Source organism: Salmo salar, chromosome ssa16 (assembly GCF_905237065.1).
Source record: "Salmo salar chromosome ssa16, Ssal_v3.1, whole genome shotgun sequence".
Classification (NCBI taxonomy): Eukaryota; Metazoa; Chordata; class Actinopteri; order Salmoniformes; family Salmonidae; genus Salmo; species Salmo salar.
This window is the reverse complement of record NC_059457.1, coordinates 64304280-64324822: the sequence shown is the minus strand read 5'-3', so window position 1 is coordinate 64324822 and position 20543 is coordinate 64304280.

The following is a 20543-nucleotide window of genomic DNA, read 5'->3' as shown; positions in this document are numbered from 1 at the left end:
GAGGTGCAGGTAACTCTAATGAATCCTCTGCAGCAGAGTTAACTCTGGGTCTTCCTTTCCTGTGGCGATTCTCATGAGAGCCAGTTTCATCATAGCGCTTGATGGTTTTTGCAACTGCACTTGAAGAAACTTTCAAAGTTCTTGACATTTTCTGGATTTACTGAATTTCATGTCTTAAAGTAATGATGGACTGTTGTTACGCTTTGCTTTTTTGAGCTTTACTTGCCATAATATGGACTTGGTCTTTTACCAAATAGGGCTATCTTCTGTATACCTTTTTATTTTATTTATTTTATTTCACCTTTATTTAACCAGGTAGGCTAGTTGAGAACAAGTTCTCATTTGCAACTGCGACCTGGCCAAGATAAATCATAGCAATTCAACACATACAACAACACAGAGTTACACATGGAATAAACAAAACGTACAGTCAACAATACAGTAGAACAAAATAAAACAAAAAGTCTACATACAGTGAGTGCAAATGAGGTAAGTTACCTCCCCTACCTTGTTACAACACAACTGATTGGCTCAAATGCATTAAGGAGGAAAGAAATTCCACAAATGAACTTTTAACAAGGTACATCTTTTAATTGAAATGCATTCCAGGTGACTACCTCATGAAGCTGGTTGAGAGAATGCCAAGAGTGTGCAAAGCTGTCATCAAGGCAAAGGGTGGCTACTTTAATTAAAGAATCTAAAATCTAAAATATATTTGATTTGTTTAACACTTTTTTGGTTACTACATGATTCCATATGTGTTATTTCATAGCTTTAATGTATTCACTATTACTCTACAATGTAGAAAATGGTAAAAAAAAAAATACCAAAAAAAATAAAACTCTTGAATTAGGTGTGTCCAAACTTTTGGCTGGTAAGGTAATGTAGTTCTAACACCAAGTAAAATGTTATAATACAACGGTCAAGTTACTGTAAAAGGCACATTGGTGATGCACTAGAATAGGAAACGCAGTACTTATTCCATGAGTAATATTTAGCAATTAATCACTTGATTAATATGGTTTTAAACACACAATGAGACAGTGACAAATTATATTACCACATTTGCGATCGTGAAAACGATAATTGTTCAATGAACGTCTCATTTGTCAAAGGAGAGCCAGGGAAACGTTGGCATGCCACGGGTTTAACTGTAGTTCACTCCCATAAAATAATGCAATCATAATAATAATAGCAAATATAATTGTATGTTTTTTATATGGCGGCTAAGTCTGTTTCATTATGTCTCGATACATTCATTACACTTTCAATACTGACAGCCTTTAATAAGAAAGTCACTCCGGTATCATATCACATATTTCAGCCACCAGGAAATGGCCGTAGTTTCAACTCTGAGACCAGTAGGATTATGATAAAGGGTTTAGTATGAGGACCTTACAGTCTCACTGCAGTGTTACCACAGTGATGCTGAGTGAAGTACAGTACTGTACACTGACACTTTGGCCTAGAAAGGGCACCGTACACTTTACTTGATATCTCAGACAGCAGTTCTAAACATAACATTAAGAATACAGGTTACAAATATGTGTGTGAGCCTATTTAATAAAGGATCTTCTGGGCAAATACAAATTGTCATGAATCTAAGCATAATATAACAGAAACAAGGTCATATTGAAGGAGTGCAGCTACATTTGTTGATGTCCTGATATGATGATATGGAAGAGAGAGATCAAGGTCTCCGTGTCATAGAAGTTCTAGATCCTGTAGACGCTGTGGCCCTAGCCCAGCAGAGAGCCCTGGGACTAGGGTAGAGGGGGCTGATATGAGCCTAAGGTCCCCTGGTACCCTGCTAATGAGCTTTGCTACCACTCCTACCATGTTTCATTCTCTTTCTCAAGAACGTTGAGAAAGACAGACACACACACTCACACATACACACACGCACACAGACTCAAGGCAGAGCAGCACTCTTCTGTAGCATACATCTGTATGCATGCACACCCCACATGGGCAATCTCCACATCTCCATTGGCTAAGGGTTATCCACAAGAGTGCGGTAAATAAGATTTTCTACAATTACCAACACTTACACTGCAATGACCAATAATGTCTTCCTGAGAAAGAAACAAATTGAATTCGTTTTTATCACAGTCAAAGAAATAGACGTCCCATAATTGCCCAGAAGAAAAATTTGCAAACTGTATCATTTTTGGGTCCATTTTGACTAATGATATTGTAATAAGATGCTTTGCAATAGACTTCAAATGGAAAAATATAATTACATGCATTAGTTTGTCTAAGCATTTATAAGATCACAAATCCATCAGTTTTTCAGAGCCCATCTTGGAATCCATACATCACTGTCAGAGCTGGTTTGATGATGGAGAATGTGTTCATTTGTTAGCTTAGTTTAAAAGATGTGGCTCACGTTCATTTAGCCTTGAATAGAGAAGAATAGTTATGACAACACCATTACAAAATGCAAAGGTTTCAGACAATACACATTCCCTTTTTGGCAACTTCATATAATGCTGCATTTAGATGATTACAACCAATGAGAATATGAATGTCCTGGGCACTGTATTACTACAGATTTATTACTACCAATTCAATTATACATAGCCTATACTGCCACTGCTACTGCTAATACTGCCACAGTAGTAGTACTACTATACAAATCATATTTATTTTTAATAATAATATTAGTATAAATAATAACAACAACGCGTATTGTCAGCAAACATTTGACCGTTGCAAACATCTGACTGTTGTTTTCTATTTGACCAGAGTCAAATATTTTACCTTATTGTACAGCTGTAATTGCATTTACATTGGCAGATTAAGGAGCAAAACTGCTTTTTGCAGACTTACCTGATGGAATGTGAATGTTACAACATCCCCATCCACCTCCTATCCCATTGCCTGCCCTACACAAATCGTATCAGATACTGTGCTGCCATTGCTCTGCAGCAGAGAAGAGCCATCTCAGAACACAAGCAAGCACTGATGACATTACTTCCTGTTGACCTTTGACTCTCTGGCCTCTCCACACGCACACGTGCACACGCACACGCACGCACGCACACACACACACACACACACACACACACACACACACACACACACACACACACACACACACACACACACACACACACACACAAACACTCCTGTCATTACAGGAGAGGACAGGACATGGTGAATTACATACACCAAAGACGCAGTCACAGACACTCAATTCTGCATTTCACAGAGACAAGTCATTTGTGACAGGCAGTTCTCCTGTGTAGGATATAAGGGGAGTCTCCTATGTATATAGGTCCTGTGTAGGATGTTGAATGTGTCTTCTGTTACATCAGTTACTACTTGTCACCAGGAAGAACACCGATTGAGGATTTACAGTTATACAATAAGCATGACACACTATGAAATCCAGGATAAACCTGTAATTCAAATGACAGACATGATGGCATGAATTTTATTAAATCTAAATTCGAAGTTCTAGCCTACACATATTTTAAATATATATATATATTTTAAGTACTGTAAATACACACAGTATATTTGCCTATACAATATACATTCTTCTGAATAAAAGAAAGCCCCAACCAATATCTCAAAATGCTTGGTAAAACGTGTCCATCAGATTACGTCAATCAAAGGTCATTTTATCCTTGTTTTATATAAATGGCTTATGAGAGAGTGACAAGGCAAATGCAATTAAAAAGAAGACATTTGCAGTAATTGCTCTTAAGAAGCCCATGAAAAACTGATGCTGTTGTGTAGTGTGCAGCCTGAACACTCACCATTATAGGTTTCAGTCATGGCGTCTCAAACTCTTAGCGGACATTAAACACTGAACAGAAGAAATATACAAGTGCAATTGAGTTAGCAGGCACTTACTGGGAAAATGTTCCCAATACATTTGCGCAACAACACATAAATGTCACAGAGATGACATGTCATTAGCACGGGGGTATGGATTCCATTTATTACATTTAATGGTATCTTTTTAAAACATGTCTAGTATAGTATTTACAGATAATGTCCAAGTTTCATTGGCCTCTACACCAAGAAACCTGCTTATTCGATTATTATTTCAAACCAAGCAAACCTCCATTTCGATTTCCTTTTGCCATCATCTCATTAGCTTTGTGCAGATGTTAGGCTGAATGGCTGCCAGTGGCTTCTATACATGACGCTAGTTCAAACTCTACTTCCCCCATACAGTAGACGCATCTTTCTCTGAGTGTCATATTTAACACTTGCAAATCAAAACCTGATTTTCAGTGGTGACCCCTCCCCTGACATGGGCTATGTTGTTGCATGATATCGTAATCTACATTATGAACCATTAATGGTTACACATTTTCCTCAACAGTACCCTTAGATCTATCACAGAAAAATGTGAAACAAAATCTGCGTTATTTCCATAGTCATAAATCTTTTACTAGGAGCAATCAAGCACAGAGTTCACACTCAGAGGAAAGTGATGGAAATGAACTTCTCAGTCAGAAACTATAGGGGACAAACTCCCCCTACTGGTCATAATGGGGAAGTGTTGATTCGTATGCCCGCCTCTAGGCACAATGGACTTTCAGTGTAAAAGAACGAAGATACAATTTCTGATATATTGTCGGGATTGGGGAAAATCTCCATGCATATGAAAGACGCTCACAATCTATAATTTTACGTGAAACCGACACTTGAGTAAGTGTTATTGTTGACGAGCTTAGTTCTGAAATCAAACTGTGGACATATGCATATCAAAACGGAGATGGACATGTTAAACACAAAAGAAAAAGATAAGAAAAACAGTCACCTAGAGCAATATTCTGTCTACAACAGAATCCTGTTCTCTCTCTTTAACTAACCACTTCTCCATTCACTTGAAATTCCAAGGGTTGCAACCAAAATACAGCAGCGATCTAGATTAAACTAGTTATAATCCAGACCCACACAGACCACATCAGGGATATTAACTAAAGCAAATTGCCTAATTCACGACAGTGTGTCTCTGTCAGTAGTAGCACAGGCCTATTGCCAAGTGATTAAGGTCATACAGTAATAGCCATAACTGCATGGGAGTACTTTCTCTTCAAATCTAAGGCATTTGATTTATTGCATTTTGAAAGCCATGTCATGTTATTACTTACAGTACATAGTATGACAGGGGATTAAATGATACACTGAACAGTTAGGAGCCCAAACATGGGGCATGTCTGAGACACATACTGTATAATAGTCTCACAACCCGCAGACTGTATGCATCCCAAATGTCACCCTATTCCTTAGTGATGATACATATCGCAGTATTGTTTTGGACGATATTATATCGATACTTTGACGCCGGTATTTTTCATCCTATAGATTGTTCTCCATCTTCTATTTAAATAGTGAGCCAACATGTTTTCAGCACTTTTAATCTCCATGAATGATCAAAACAAATGTTCTCATATTCTCTCTTGTCTCTCTGCATCAGAGATATAGTTAGCAATATGTTTGGAACATCAAATTGCAATAGGATCACAGAATCGAATTACAATGCATATAGAATCGTGAGAATCTCAATACATATTGTATTGGCACCTAAGTTCCATGATAGTATCGTATTGTGAGGTCCCTGGCAATTCCCACCCCTATTCCCTATACTGCCCTACTTTTAAGCATGGACCCCTATGGGCCCTGGGCAGAAGTAGTACACTATAAAGCTTGGATCATCAACTAGATTCAGCTGTGGGACGATTTTTTTCTGGAGCGGATGTTCAGGGTGCTGGAACACAATTACAAATAATTTGTAAACTGCAAATTGTCCTCAAGAATCCCAGACAGATATCATATTTGACTAAAACATAATCATTTTAAACCTTGCTTACATTTGTATACGATCACATATACGTATCTCTCTATTATGCATAGGAATACTTAGGAAAATATATAATAAAAAATATGTTTATTCTTGGACATAAAAGACAGTAAAAACACCAGCAAATCAGCTGTAAGTGATCATTTAAAAAAAAATATTTTGCTCAGAAAAATTAGGGGGCCAAATAAAAACTGCAAGTTGGGTAACCCTGCTTTAAAGAGTCCCAAATGCCATGCTATGACTATTCCCTATTTAGTGCACTAATTTCGACCAGAGCCCTATGAACCATGGTCAAAAGTAGTACACTGTATAGGGAATGGGGTGCCTTTTGAGACATTTGAGCATCCATGGCTGCTGTTTAGACGTTTAGATGCTAGTCAGGCATTAACTGCTTCTTCCACATCAGCAAGTGTTCCTTTCCAGGCAGCTCCTCCTGCATGATTCATGAAAGACCGGTAGAGGGCTAATTGTTGAAATTAATTTGCGTAAACGACTAAGCAAGAGATAACAGAATTACATCTGCACTTTTCTGGCATGGGTTCAACCACAACGCTAGCGATATGGGCCCACCGCCGCCCCGGCCCCCCCCAACAGCCAGCTGCTTCAAGACAGGCATCCTTTGCCAGAAATTAAAAGCCACAAACATTAATTAATATACTTTTTGTTACGTTAATTTGCACCAAAAGGTTCAAGACTGAAGGAAGGAAGGGAGGGGGAGAGAGAGAGAGAGAAGCAAAAAAATGCTGAGAAGACGAGGAACCAGGGACGGGATAATTTGAATAAATTAGTTGGATGCAACATTTTTTTAACAGCTGAAAAGTGTTTTAAAACAGGGGTAAAGATGGGGGAGGATGGGAGGTTATAATCGGGGTGGAGAAGTTAAGTTTTGACAAGGCCATTAATCTCCATGATAATGTAGCTGTTACAATTAGAGGTACTATGTCCCAGTGCAGCGACGTTATCCACCACACAGCGTTATAGCAGCCCATCTGTCACTGCTCAAGTCAAATGGTGAAGGCTGTCCTTGAGGTTGCAGGACTGAGAAACCACTGAACAATGGAAACCAAGCCCTGGAAATTCTGGAATACATCGGGAACATTCTGTAGGAGTGTGCCAGAGTCAACGAGTGTTCCTAAGGAGCATGAACATCAATCTCCTGGCCTTCTCTCTCTCTCTCTCTCTCTCTCTCTCTCTCTCTCTCTCTCTCTCTCTCTCTCTCTCTCTCTCTCTCTCTCTCTGTTTCCAAATGTAGGGAGCCAGCCCCATACTTTGTGCTTGTCAATTGAGAGGGTTATCTATATGCTTAGGCCTAATGAGCCATCTCCAACTGATCTAGTTAGATATGGGCACTCGGCAGTAGTTAAAGGGACCGCTGATCTGACTGAGGTTTTATACAGGGGCCTCTCACTTAGGCCTAAAGCTGTGCCTTGGTGGACAACATACTAAGATCCCATCCAAGTTTTCAGATGATATTGATGTCTAGCCACCAGGAAGATAAAAGTGGATCTATTGCAATAGGCATTCATACTAGTCATACATTATCAATACCTTACCAGTACAGCATGCGTTACCCATACATTATCCGTGCTAACCCTCACCGTCATCCAAAGTTCATGATCACCCATCCTGGCTAACTATTTTATTGCCTGGCTAGTCTGTGTATGGGAGAAAAGTAGGGAGCCATTTGTCCTCTCCCTCCTCTCCCTCTCGCTGAAAGGGAAATCAATGAGTCTAGCGCAGGGGGATATCATTTATGTTTGCTTTTTTATGGCCTGCTCTCCCACGTCCCACGTTCCAGCGATGGCTCACCTGGGTCCTGTACATCTTGTGTTCATGCATCATGTTTATATCCCCCCTGAGAGGGGAGGAGAGGAGACAAACTGCTCTACCTTATGACCAGACATGATAACGTTTCCTTTCGTATCCACAGCTGTCAAAGTCATGCCATCTCCTAGTTGTTACAGCGGTTGTGTTAAAAGGGGAAGAATAAACAACAAGTATCTAACGCTGCCAACTTGTGACGAAGGCTATAACGCATGGATATAAACATCACATGAAAATGTATAGGCCATGTTACTCAAAAACCTCTGGATTACACCTTCTACAATGGTTCATTTATTAATCCAAATTCGGAAGGTGTTGTGTCATCATGTGTTTGTTCTGAATCTTTTGTCCCTCTCCTTTTCTTCTCTCTGCCTCCGTGTTAACTAATGTATGCCAGTCAAAGTTCACATCCCAAATGGCACCCTATTCCCTATGTAGTGCACTACTTTAGTCCAGGGCCCATCTGCTCTAGTCAAAAGTAGTGCACTACATAGGGAATAGGATGTCATTTGGGATGCACGCAGTCTCATCAACATATTCCTTCTTGATTGTGGCTGCTGCCAATTAGCCACCGTGAGGCACCAGCAGTCCATCCATCAGTCCTAAAGGTTTCTTGGCACTAATTTTGATGATTGGGTCAAGTAGCCAAGGGGTCCATTAATTGCAATAATGAAGTCGTCAGTGAGTGATCATCAATGGCTTTCAGAGTGTTATTAATTCTTTTAGAAATCCGTTTTTAATGTTTAGCTTTATCTTCCGTCAGTCCCAACCGGGAACCGCACCCGCCCCCTCGCCCCACCGCCCGCTGCTCGGCAACATCTCATTTACGCAGGGCTTAATAAACATCATGGATCTCTGATCCTCTCTCTCTCTCTCTCTCTCTCTCGCTCTCTGCTCTCCCCTCCCTGCCTCTCTCTTTCGCTACCGCTCTCTCTCTGCTCTCTCCCCCTCTCTGTTGCTGTCTCTCTCTCCCTCTTCTCTTGCTCTCTCTCTGCCTGCTCTCTCACACTCCCTCTCTCTTCTCCCTCTTCCACTCTCTCTCATGTAGTGCCACTTCATGTCTTGAAGGTTTATTTTTGCTGCTTCACTGGACAAATAGAAGATCTATCTATCTGTGTGAAGGAAGCCAAGCCTGCGTCACTACACAATTTACTCTGTATAGAGTCTTCCCATTCATTCATTTTTATGCCAGCCCAGTAGACAGCTTTAATAACTGAAATGACAAATAAACTGGAAATCATTCCAGCTCTTTTCACTTTACTGACAAGTTGAACACTTCTTATAATGAGGCAATGACTGCGATTCCTCCCCTTTACTCCCCCCACCTCCCGGCTCCCCCCACCTGCTCCCCCCTCCATCTCAGACACCCCGCCCTTCCTGTTCAGACACCCCAACCCGGCCCAGCCCCCCTCATGTCCTCCTCCTCTCCTCCCAGCCCCCCTTTCTCTCCTCCCAGTCCCCCTTCCTCTCTCCACAGCCCCCCTTCCAGCCCCTCTCCTGCCATAATAGGTTCATTTAAGAGCATCAAGGGCTTGACATCTCATCATTTATCTGCATTATTTCTCATCCTCCTTCAAACAATTTACTGGATACTACAGTGCACTCACTGCACACATGAAAATGAACCCCCCCTGCTCTAAGCCGTCACAGCTTGGCTGTCTGTGAGATACAATTGTGGGGAACAAATGTTTTCTTTTCTTTTTCTCCCTCTCATCTTTCTAGGTGAGCTCAGTAGTCTACAACAGTGTGTGGCCACATATACCACTGCAGCATGGGTTCGAATCTATCAAATGGTCACTACCTTAGGTAGCCACCAACTCAGTGGCCTTGTGGTTAGAGTGTCCGCCCTGAGATTAAAAGGTTGTGATTTCAATCCCTAGCTGAGTCATACCAAAGACTGTAAAAATGGGACCTGATGTGTCTCTGCTTGGCCTTAAGAAGATATATTGGGTGTAAGGCCCTGCAATAGACTAGTGTCCTGTCCAGGGGGTCTACTGGTACATCAAGATGCCTCACACTACAGAGATAGGCTCTTTCCCTTTTAACTAGGCAAGTCAGTTCATTTGAAGAACAAATTCTTATTTTCAATGATGGCCTACCAGGGAACAGTGGGTTGTCTGCCTTGTTCAGGGGCAGAATGACAGACTTTTAACTTGTCAGTTCGGGGATTTGATCCAGCAACCTTTCAGTTACTGGCCCAACACTCTAACCACTAAGCTACCTGCCGCTAAGCTACCTGCCACTAAGCTACCTGCTGCTCTGGCTCACGCAAAGCTACTTACTTACCTTATGTTGCCAGGGACTAATGGTCTCGAACAAAAGCTTGGACGTCTCCTTTCTGTGGTTCATGCTAGAAGTCTTTTAATCAAGAAACACATAATCAAGAAACCAATAGAAAAGTTAACATGGTCAATAATCATGCAAAGATAACATGTCAAAGCCAGGCTACATTGGAATCCACAATAAATTGTTATAATTCTAAATAAAGGATGGACTTGTAGTGTCCTGGCCGCACCCGTATAAGATCTTAATGCCTTTATCTCATGGCTGAAGTGAAACTGTTCATTTTACCTCTAATCGTGTCATTTATCAAACTGCTGCTGAAGCACGTTGATATGTGTGATTACACTAACTAGATTTAAGCAAGGGCACAGGGGGCCTGCCATCATTTAACTTCAAGAAGTTCAGCAGAAAGCAACTTTACTTAAAGCATAATCAACCATGGCTTTTCTGTCGGTTGACCATTTTTTTTTTTTTTTGTCACTGATACCGTTGATATTCAAGATAGTGTATGTATCAATATAAACATAGCAATGCCACATTTTAGCGATACCTCATGGAGTCAAAATGTTGTTTAATGCATTTACCTAAATGAATAGGCTATATTCAACTGATAAATGATGTATATGTGCATCAGAGGGATATATGACCAGAAACTATTCATAAACACTCAGCAATCAGAGTGAGAGGTTTTTGTATCCTCTAATTAACACATTCATTACAGAAGAATCTAATCAATCACTTGCATGTTGCAACACAAATAAAAGCAGTGTTTCCCCTAGAATGTTGTTTAGCAGTGGTGGCTTTTTGTAGAAGGACTGTGAAAAGGTCATTTCTAGCAATAACATATTTGTAAAACAAATATTGTAGGGGTGACTCATTTACCATAGCCTGTATATGGCAACATACCTGCGTGCTGAGTCGGTAATCCAGCCATGCCAAAAGTACTCCTAAATTCATAATTTAATTTTATTGGTTACATTGTTTTCATATTTTTTTTGTGATTTTAAGTTCTCAAATATTATATGATAAAAAAAATATATAGGTCAATTATCTTTTCTACAAACTTTCTGTCTGATTTTAGTCATTTATGTTGACACTGAAAACATAAAAAAAAATATATATATACTGAATATATATATAATTTTTTTGGGGTGTGGCGGCAACAATTTAGCAGCGGCAATGCGCCGCAGATAGATTAATACAGGGGAAACACTGAAAAGGCAATTTATTCTCCAGTTTAGCATCCAAGACTTACAAATGATTATGAAAACCTTGTTCCTGCTGATGGAAAGATTAATCTTGTTTTGATGGAAATATGTCAGTTTCAGAACGACCATGATGGATGTGATTTATCATACTGGACAAACCTACCATCTAACGCGCCTCTTTGACAGCTCTATTGTGGCTAGAATATCCCCAAAATGTCACCTGTTGTTCACAGTGACCTAATTTTTGAATTCAATTTTAGCCTCCTCCGGTCCCCCTCAACCGCCTTGAGCCCCCCCTCCCCACACTCTCTGCCCCCCTCTCCCCGCCACGTTCATATCATGACCGAGTAATGACAATTACGTCCCGAGACTGCACGGCTCTAACCTGCAATTCCCTTTAAATCAAACCAAGCAGTCTTTTATTAGACTTCTCTGTTAAATCAATCTAAATCTAAGCATAATAAGTCTCTAATCAGGTAGTAGGAAAAATATTAGGTTGTCACGCATGAGGAAAAATAGGCAATCATGGAATGTTTTCTTTAATTAGGTCTGGTAAAGTAGAAGGGCAGGCTCCAAGCCGGGGACACATTCATCATGGCCAAGGTGGGAAATTACTTCAATTACTCAGGAAAGAGAGAGGGAGAACAGGATAATAGAGGGACGCACACAAGCAGAAGAGAGAGAGAGGGGACACTCTGAAAGTGAGAGAGAGAGGGGACACACAGAAAGTCCCAACGACATGACACCAGCTCAACTAAGGACAGCGAAGGAAGGAAGGAAGGAAGGAAGGAAGGAAGGAAGGAAGGAAGGAAGGAAGGAAGGAAGGAAGGAAGGAAGGAAGGAAGGAAGGAAGGAAGGAAGGAAGGAAGGAAGGAAGGAAGGAAGGAAGGAAGGAAGGAAGGAAGGAAGGAAGGAAGGAAGGAAGGAAGGAAGGAAGGGAAGGAGCCTCACATAGGCTATTGTACTACTATCCCAAAAGGAGTCAATTGAATACGATCTCTATCGTTGACAGGTATGACAAAGCAGTCCTCTGACACAGGCATCTATATGTTTGTTAATAATAAGGCTACGTTTGCATATACTGTATGTGTCACCAACAATATTTTTTTCCTCCCCTCTCTTAACGATGTCAGTAGGAGGAGAAAGAGCCTCACATCATTGTACTACTGTCCCAGTAGAGGTCAAGAAAGCCTTCATTGCTGATAGGTATGATAGAGCTCTGACAGTTCCAGGTATAAGGACAGCTATCAAAGGAAGGAGGGGTGGAGGGAAAGAGATGTGTGAGTCAGTTCTATGTGGCTTCTATCGTTGACAGGTAAGGCACTCGCTCTACTCTGACAGTTATAGAATCTGTTTCATGGTAACAAGACTATGCACCTACACCTCACGCCCCCAGGCCTCTTTTCTTCTGTGTCTCCTGTGTCTGTCTGTCAGACTACCCAAAATGCAATAGTGAGACTGAGTGACTGAGTGTCTGGGCCGCGTCTCACTTCCTCCTAAGATGACAAGATAAACGACCTCTTACAGTAACCGGATTCATTGATTCTGTGAGAGAGAGAGAGAGAGAGAGAGAGAGAGAGAGAGAGAGAGAGAGGGGCCTGGATGAGCTGAGGAGATGAGAGGATCCAGAGACTTCAGTGGCTGAGCTCCTGCCAGCAAAGCTCCTCTGTAGATAAATATAGAGATTATGAGTTTTGATAAGTGCAATTGAGTACCTGTCTAACCGAATAGCCTGCTTTAGTCCACAAATATATAGTTCAAATCTAGCCCCAGCCAAAACAGCGAGAGCTAGGGGCCTGCTGTACACAGACCACATCCCAAATGGCTCCCTATTCCCTACATAGTGCACTATTTTTGACTGGAGCTATATGAGCCCTGGTCAAAAGTAGTGCACTATATAGGGAATAAGGGTACCACTTGGAACAGAGAACCATACTAAATATAACCGTACAGAAGACGGGATCATAACAACAATCCTAAATCCTAAAAAAGAGACAAAGCCAAGAGAAATAGCCCTGATAGTGCCAAGATGGAATGACTTGAGTCAGTAGAGCAAGAGGGATGGAGGGGCCTGATCTCACAGGGATCTGCAGTTCACTCACAGAATCAATAGTGCTATTGTGCATCACTGCGTGCAGCTGTGCAAGATATCCTGTTCAAATGATCAATCATGAATTTACGTCAGTACCCACCGCCATGTCATCTACAACAGCATCCGAGCTATAGGTTCCTGTAGCCTATACTGAACCCCTGTTTGTCTTCACACAACTGTGTCATTGGACATGGATCTTTACTAATATCATAATTAGACTTTGGCACTTGAGTTGGTACCGATATGTACATTTTGACCTTCTGGCCCATGGACTAACTGGGCCTAGGTCCTGGGTCCCATGGACGAACAATCCTCCTGTCCCAACCCCACCAGTGTCACCAAGTGCTACATTTACACAGTCCTCAAAGTCATTAATCTTGAATTAGTAGTACAATTTCCCTTCATTACCATAGTGCCAGGGAGCAGCCCAGCCCACCCCAGGCCAGAATGATTTAGTAGTTTACAGAGCAGGGGGCCTGGCAGAGGATAGTCTCCCTGTGCTGTTCTACTGCTCACGAAGAACCACCCCACCAATCACCTTTCTGTCATCTTTCCCTGAATGATCCACCTTGTTTGAGGTGGGTTCAGCCTTTTGTCTATGACTATGTTAGTGTGGACCAGTGAAAATGAAATCAAGTCTGAAGACGAGCACTAACTATGTCTCCTTCTCTCTCTCTCTCTCTCTCTCCCCCCTCTCTCTCTCCCTCTCTCTAGCTCTCTCTCTCTCCCTCTGTCCCCCTCTTTCTCTCCCTCACTCACTCTCCCTCCCTCTCTCCCCGCTCTCTCTCTAGCTCTCTCTCTATCTCTCTCCATCTGTCCCCCTCTCTCTCTATCTCCCTCCCTCTCCCTCTCTCCCCCCTCTCTCCCCGCTCACTCTCCCTCTCTCTCTCTCTCTCTCTCTCTCTCTCTCTCTCTCTCTCTCACCCTTTGTCCCCCTCTGTCACTCACTCTCCTGCCCTCTCTCCCCCTCTCTCTAGCTCTCTCCCTCTGTCCCCCCTCACTCTCTCACTCACTATCCCTCCCTCTCCCCCCGTTCTCTCCTTCTCTCTAGCTCTCTCTTACTCACTCTGTCCCCCTCTCTCTCTCTCCCTCTCTCTCCCTCCCCACCTCTTTCTTTCTCCCTCTCTCAACCTCTCCTGCAGCGCTGTGCATGAGTGACCCGCGAGGCTCCATCACAGACATTCAGCCAAACAGCAATAAATCATTTCATCTTTCATCTATTGTTATTGATGAATGGGCAATTATTTGTCATCTAACATGCTGGAAAATGATGACCTAAGAGATGGATCAAGTTATTTTTCTCTCCGTCGCAACAATAGACAGGATTGATGGATTATATCCTTAAACTGTTATTACACTTTTAATGTCCCGCTCAGAATTGACAGCACTCTTCTTTCCCCTCTTTTTTCCAAATATAATTTCCATTGTAGAACAACTACAACTAGAGACGCAAGGCTCATATTTCATGTTCACACATACACACACACACACTCTTTTTCAGGGCTTTGGCATGGCAGGCAGTGAGAGTGAAATGAACACGTTTAGTATTGCTTCAGAGAGATTCTACCTGACTGGCCTCGTAATTGCTGCTGCTCCCACCGTTGTAAAGTAAATGGCTTGTGTGCTGAGGCAAAACTGAAGTCATCACACTTCCTTGACTGACTCCCTGTGAAAACGGACCGTATGAAAGGCAGTGAGAGATAGAGAGATAGACTCGGAGAAAGATACACTTGACCGATTATGGTTCAATTTTCCTCAATCAATCACAGACACGGTCATATATCTGGACTCAGACGCTGGGAAATAAAACGTTTGTTCCATTTGCACTGAGAAGACTGTAGCATTGATCAATGATTTCAATCATTCAGTGATTAATTAACTTAACTGTTGTTGGTACTGTACTCTTTCAGCAATAAAAAAGAGGTAGGCCTAGACCACACAAAGCATGCCAAGCGTGGATATGTTATCTAAAATGATGCCCATAATAGACCTCTAAATAAATACAGTGAATCCAGGGGCGACTTCAGCAGGACACAACGTTTCGGGATGATCAGATAGAAATACGTTATGTAGGTACCAACATGTCTCTCCAACTAGAAGAACAAGAAATCATGTTTGCTCTATTCATGGCATTTCTATCTGTAATGTTCAACAACGTTTGGCTGCTGAAGCGTGGCCCAGGATTCAGGACAGAGACTAATCCTGCCTGTCCCCGAACGTGTTCACTTCCTGATGTCCTGATTTCCAAATGCAGAAGATACTGTGTACTGACACACACTCGCACACACATTGTTCAACTGGAAATTGTTTGATATGTTCATGCAAGCAATAGAAACCTTATTAATCAGAAGCAAATTTTACATTTGTATGCACGGTGCAACTTTACATACACATTTGATGTTTGAACGAAAATCGAAGATTGATTTGGAACACCAGAGACTAGATCCTCTTTAATAATTAAAAAAAGACTCCTGAGAGTGCAAAGTCGAAGGACTCAATTCTCCTACACACACACGCAAGGCTGTTCTTGAGTAAAATACCTAGTTTATTAAAGATCAGCTGTACTGTGACTCTGCCACTACTGCTTCCACATAGAGTACCCTTCTGGTAACAAATAGAACAGGAAAGTATTCATACCCCTTGACTTATTCCACATTTTGGTGTGTTACAGCCTGAATTCAAAATAGATGTTTTTAAAGTATAATAATTACCCACCTAAACACAATACCCCATATAGACAAAGTGAAAACATTTATTGAAAATGAAATACAGAAATATCTCATTTACATACAGTAAATATTTAAACCCCTGAGAAAATAAATGTTCAAATCACCTTTGGCTGTGATTACAGCTGTGAGTCTTTCTGGGTAAATCTCTAAGAACGTTGTACACCTGGATTGTACAATATTTGCACATTATTCATTTTAGCTGTTTGGGTGTTGATTTTTATTTTTTTAATGTATTTTTTTTTTTTTTTTTTTAGGGGTGGTGTTACGCTCATCGATGGAAGGATCGGACCAAGGTGCCCCGTGGTAGGCGTACATTTTAAAGGTATTAAATGAACACCAAAAACAAAACAAATACAAACGAAAACGTAACGTTCAGTAGGGCATACCGCACAGTACCAAAAACAAGACCCCACAAACTAAGGTGGGAAAAAAGGCTGCCTAAGTGTGATCCCCAATCAGAGACAACGATAGACAGCATCCCAACCGTGAAGCACGGGGGTGGCAGCATCATGTTGTGGGGGTGCTTTGCTGCAGGAGGGACTGGTGCACTTCACAAAATAGATGGCATCATGAGGCAGGAAAATTATGTGGATATATTGAAGCAAAATTTCAAGACATCAGGAAGTTAACACTTGGTCGCAAATGGGTCTTCCAAATGGACAATGACCCCAAGCATACTTCCAAAGTTGTGGCAAAATGGCTTAAGGACAACAAAGTCAAGGTATTGGAGTGGCCATCACAAAGCCCTGACCTCAATCCTATAGAACATTTGTGGGCAGAACTGAAAAAGCATGTGCGAGCAAGGAGGCCTACAAACATGACTCAGTTACACCAGCTCTGTCAGGAGGAATGGTCCAAAATTCACCCAACTTATTGTGGGATGCTTGTGGAAGGCTACGCGAAACGTTTGACCCAAGTTAAACAATTGAAAGGCAATGCTACCAAATACTAATTGAGTGTATGTAAATTACTGTCTCACTGGGAATGTGATGAAAGAAATAAAAGCTGGAATAAATAGTTCTCTCTACTATTCTGACATTTCACATTCTTAAAATAAATTGGTGATCCTAACTGACCTAATGAGAGGGAATTTTTACTAGGGTTTAATGTCAGGAATGTATTTGGCTAAGATGTATGTAAACTTCCGACACCCGCAAACCCTTCCACCCTTCCCCCAATTGGAGTAAACTAATAAACAATAACACTTAGTATTCTACCTTCAGTTTATACACATTATACACATTTTACAAACACAATCTATTTTACAGTAGTTATATTGTGTTTGTTTTTAGTCCTTCCTCTATTTCTGATGTCCATCCAGTTTGATTTCTATTTGGAACTGTGCTATTTCACAAAATTTCGGAACATATATACATTTTACAGACCCCGTATGTTTTACATTGGTTATCTTGTTATTAGTCCCACCCTTCAACTCCATTCAAACCCTCCCATCTATCTCTTAACACCATCAATTTTAGATTTCTATGCCATATATTTTTCAACTGTGCTGTGATGCTTCACAAAAATACTGAACCTTTCTATTCTCATAGCTTATACAGACTGTAAATTAAAGATACAACATTTTGCTAAAATAATTATTGATTGATTGGCTATGACTTTTCAAATCACCCAGTATTGTTATCTGTAGCGTTAGTTCTCGGCAAATGTTGCAATTGTTCAGCCATTCCTGGACCTGTGACCAAAAATGAACTACATGAAGATAGTACCAAAATAAATGATCTTATTACTCTGGCTCCTCACAGCGAAATCTGCATAGCTGGGAAGATTGTATCCCCAATATATATAACATTCTATGGGTTGCAAAAATGTTGTATAATAATTTAAATAGACAAATTTTAAGTTTTGAATCCAGCGTTGTTTTGCGTGTCAATTCATGAACCATGTGCCATAGAATGGGTAAAATCTCTTCCCAACTATTTTGCCATTTCAATAGCACAGCTGTTAATTTTTGGGTCCTGAAATGAAATTTGTATTTGTTTTTATTTATCACAATTTTCTTTAAGCATTTATGTTCTTTACTGTTCCTTACTTTTTCTCCCTTCAACTTGCCTCTTCCATTTTTGGAGTAATGCTGCAATTAGTTGGTTGTAATTTTGGGTAGAGCAGACATTTCCATATGTCTGTGTTAGCTACATGTGTGACATAACTCCACAAGTTCTATTTATGATATAATTTACAAAAATTATACCTTTTTTTTAAATGTATTGAAAAATACATTTTTTATCAATTAGTATATTTGAGATTAACCACAATATTTGTTGTATTATTTGTTCTGTCTTTTCAGGTGTATTAAACTGAATTTGCAACCCACTTTCTTAGGCTTGTTTAGATATTTTGGAGCTGATTTCGTTTTCAAACAACCGAAAGTGAGAAGTTGTAATCTGAATAAATTCCTACAAATTTACTAGAGAACCAGTTTGGATTTACGTATAACTTTTTTATGACTGATGCCTTTAGTGAGAGGTCTAATGCTTTAATATTTAATAATTTCTGCCCTCCGAATTCATATTCGTTATATAAATACGCCCTTTTAATTTTGTCTGGCTTGCCATTCCAAATAAAATTGAATATTTTTTGATGATGTAATTTAAAAAGCAGGTCACTAGGTCTGGGAAAAACCATAAGCAAATTGGTAAACTGTGATATGACTAAAGAGTTAATCAGGGTGATTTTTCCACAAATAGACAGGTATTTTCCATTCCATGGTAGCAAGATCTTATCTATTGTTGTTGATCATTACAAATAGACTGTCACGGTTGTCTGAAGAATGGGACCAAAGCGCAGCATGTGTATCGTTCCACATTTTAATATAACTGTGAAACTATGCAAGACATACAAATAAACTAATGAACAAAACAACAAACTGTGACGAAGCGGTGCAACATACACTTACTCAAAATACAATCACCCACAAACCCAGGTGGGAAAAACAACTACTTACGTATGATCTCCAATTAGAGACAACGATGACCAGCTGCCTCTAATTGGAGATCATCCCCCCCCAAAAAAACATAGAAATACAGAAACAAGAACATGACAACATAGAAAATCTAAACTAGACACAACCCCGTCACGCCCTGACCTACTCTACCATAGAAAATAAAAGGTTCTATGGTCAGGACGTGACATAGACAGCCATTTTCAAGTCTTGCCATAGATTTTCAAGACGATTTAAGTAAAAACTGTAACTAGGCCACTCAGGATCATTTAATGTCATTTCGGTAAGCAACTCCAGTGCATATTTGGCCTTGTGTTTTAGGTTGTTGTCCTGCTGAAAGATGAATTTGTCTCCCAGTGTCTGTTGGAAAGCAGACTGAACAAGGTTTTCCTCTAGGATTTTGCCTGTGCTTAGCTCCATTCTGTTTAATTTTATCCTCAAACACTCCCTAGTTCTTGCCAATGACAAAAGTACCCATAACATGATGCAGCCACCACCATGCTTGAAAATATTAAGAGTGGTACTCAGTGATGTGTTGTATTTGCCCCAAACATAACGCTTTGTATTCAGGACATAAAGTTAATTTCTTAGCCAATTTTTGGGCAATTTTACTTTAGTGCAAACAGGATGCATGTTTTAGAATATTTTTATTCTGTACAGGCTTTCTTCTTTTCACTTTGTCATTTAGGTTACTTTTGTGGAGTAACTACAATGTTGTTGATCCATCCTCAGTTTTTTATCCTATCACAGCCATTAAACTCTGTAACTGTTATAAAGTCACCATTGGCCTCATGGTGAAATCCCTGCGCGGTTTCATTCCTCTCCGACAACTGAGTTAGGAAGGACGCCAGTATCGTTGTAGTGACTGGGTATATTGATACACCATCCAAAGTGTAATTAATAACATCAAGATGCTCAAAGGGATATTCAATGTCTGTTTTTTTTTCTTCTACCCATCTACCAATAGGTGCCCTTCTTTGCAAGGCATTGGAAAACCTCCCTGATCTTTGTGGTTGAGTATGTGTTTGAAATTCGCTGCTCGGCTGAAGGACCTTACAGATAATGGTATTTGTGGGGTACAGAGATGAGGTAGTCATTAAAAAATCATGTTAAACACTATCATAGCACACAGAGTGAGTCCATGCAACTTATTATGTGACTTGTTAAGCAAATGTGTACTCCTGAACTTATTTAAGGTTGCCATAACAAAGGGGTTGAATACTTGAATTAATTTGTTTAAAAAAATACTAAAAACATAATCCACTTTGACATTATGGTGTATTGTGTGTAGGCCAATAACACAACATCTCAATTTAATCCATGTTAAATGCAGTCTGTAACAAAAAAATGTGGGAAAAGTCAAGGGTTGTGAATACTTTCTGAAGGCAATGTATATATCCTCTCTCTGAGATCTAGATGAGGGGAAGGATGCCTTTCAGACCTCAGTTTCTGAGAGACTGAGGTAGTGTATAAACACATACAGTGCCTTCACTTTCCATCAGACACTAGGAGATTAATTCACCTTTCAGCAAGAGAATAACCCAAAACACAGGGCCAAATCTACACTGGAGTTGCTTACCAAGATGACATTGAATGTTCCTGAGGGGCTTACAGTAGTCAC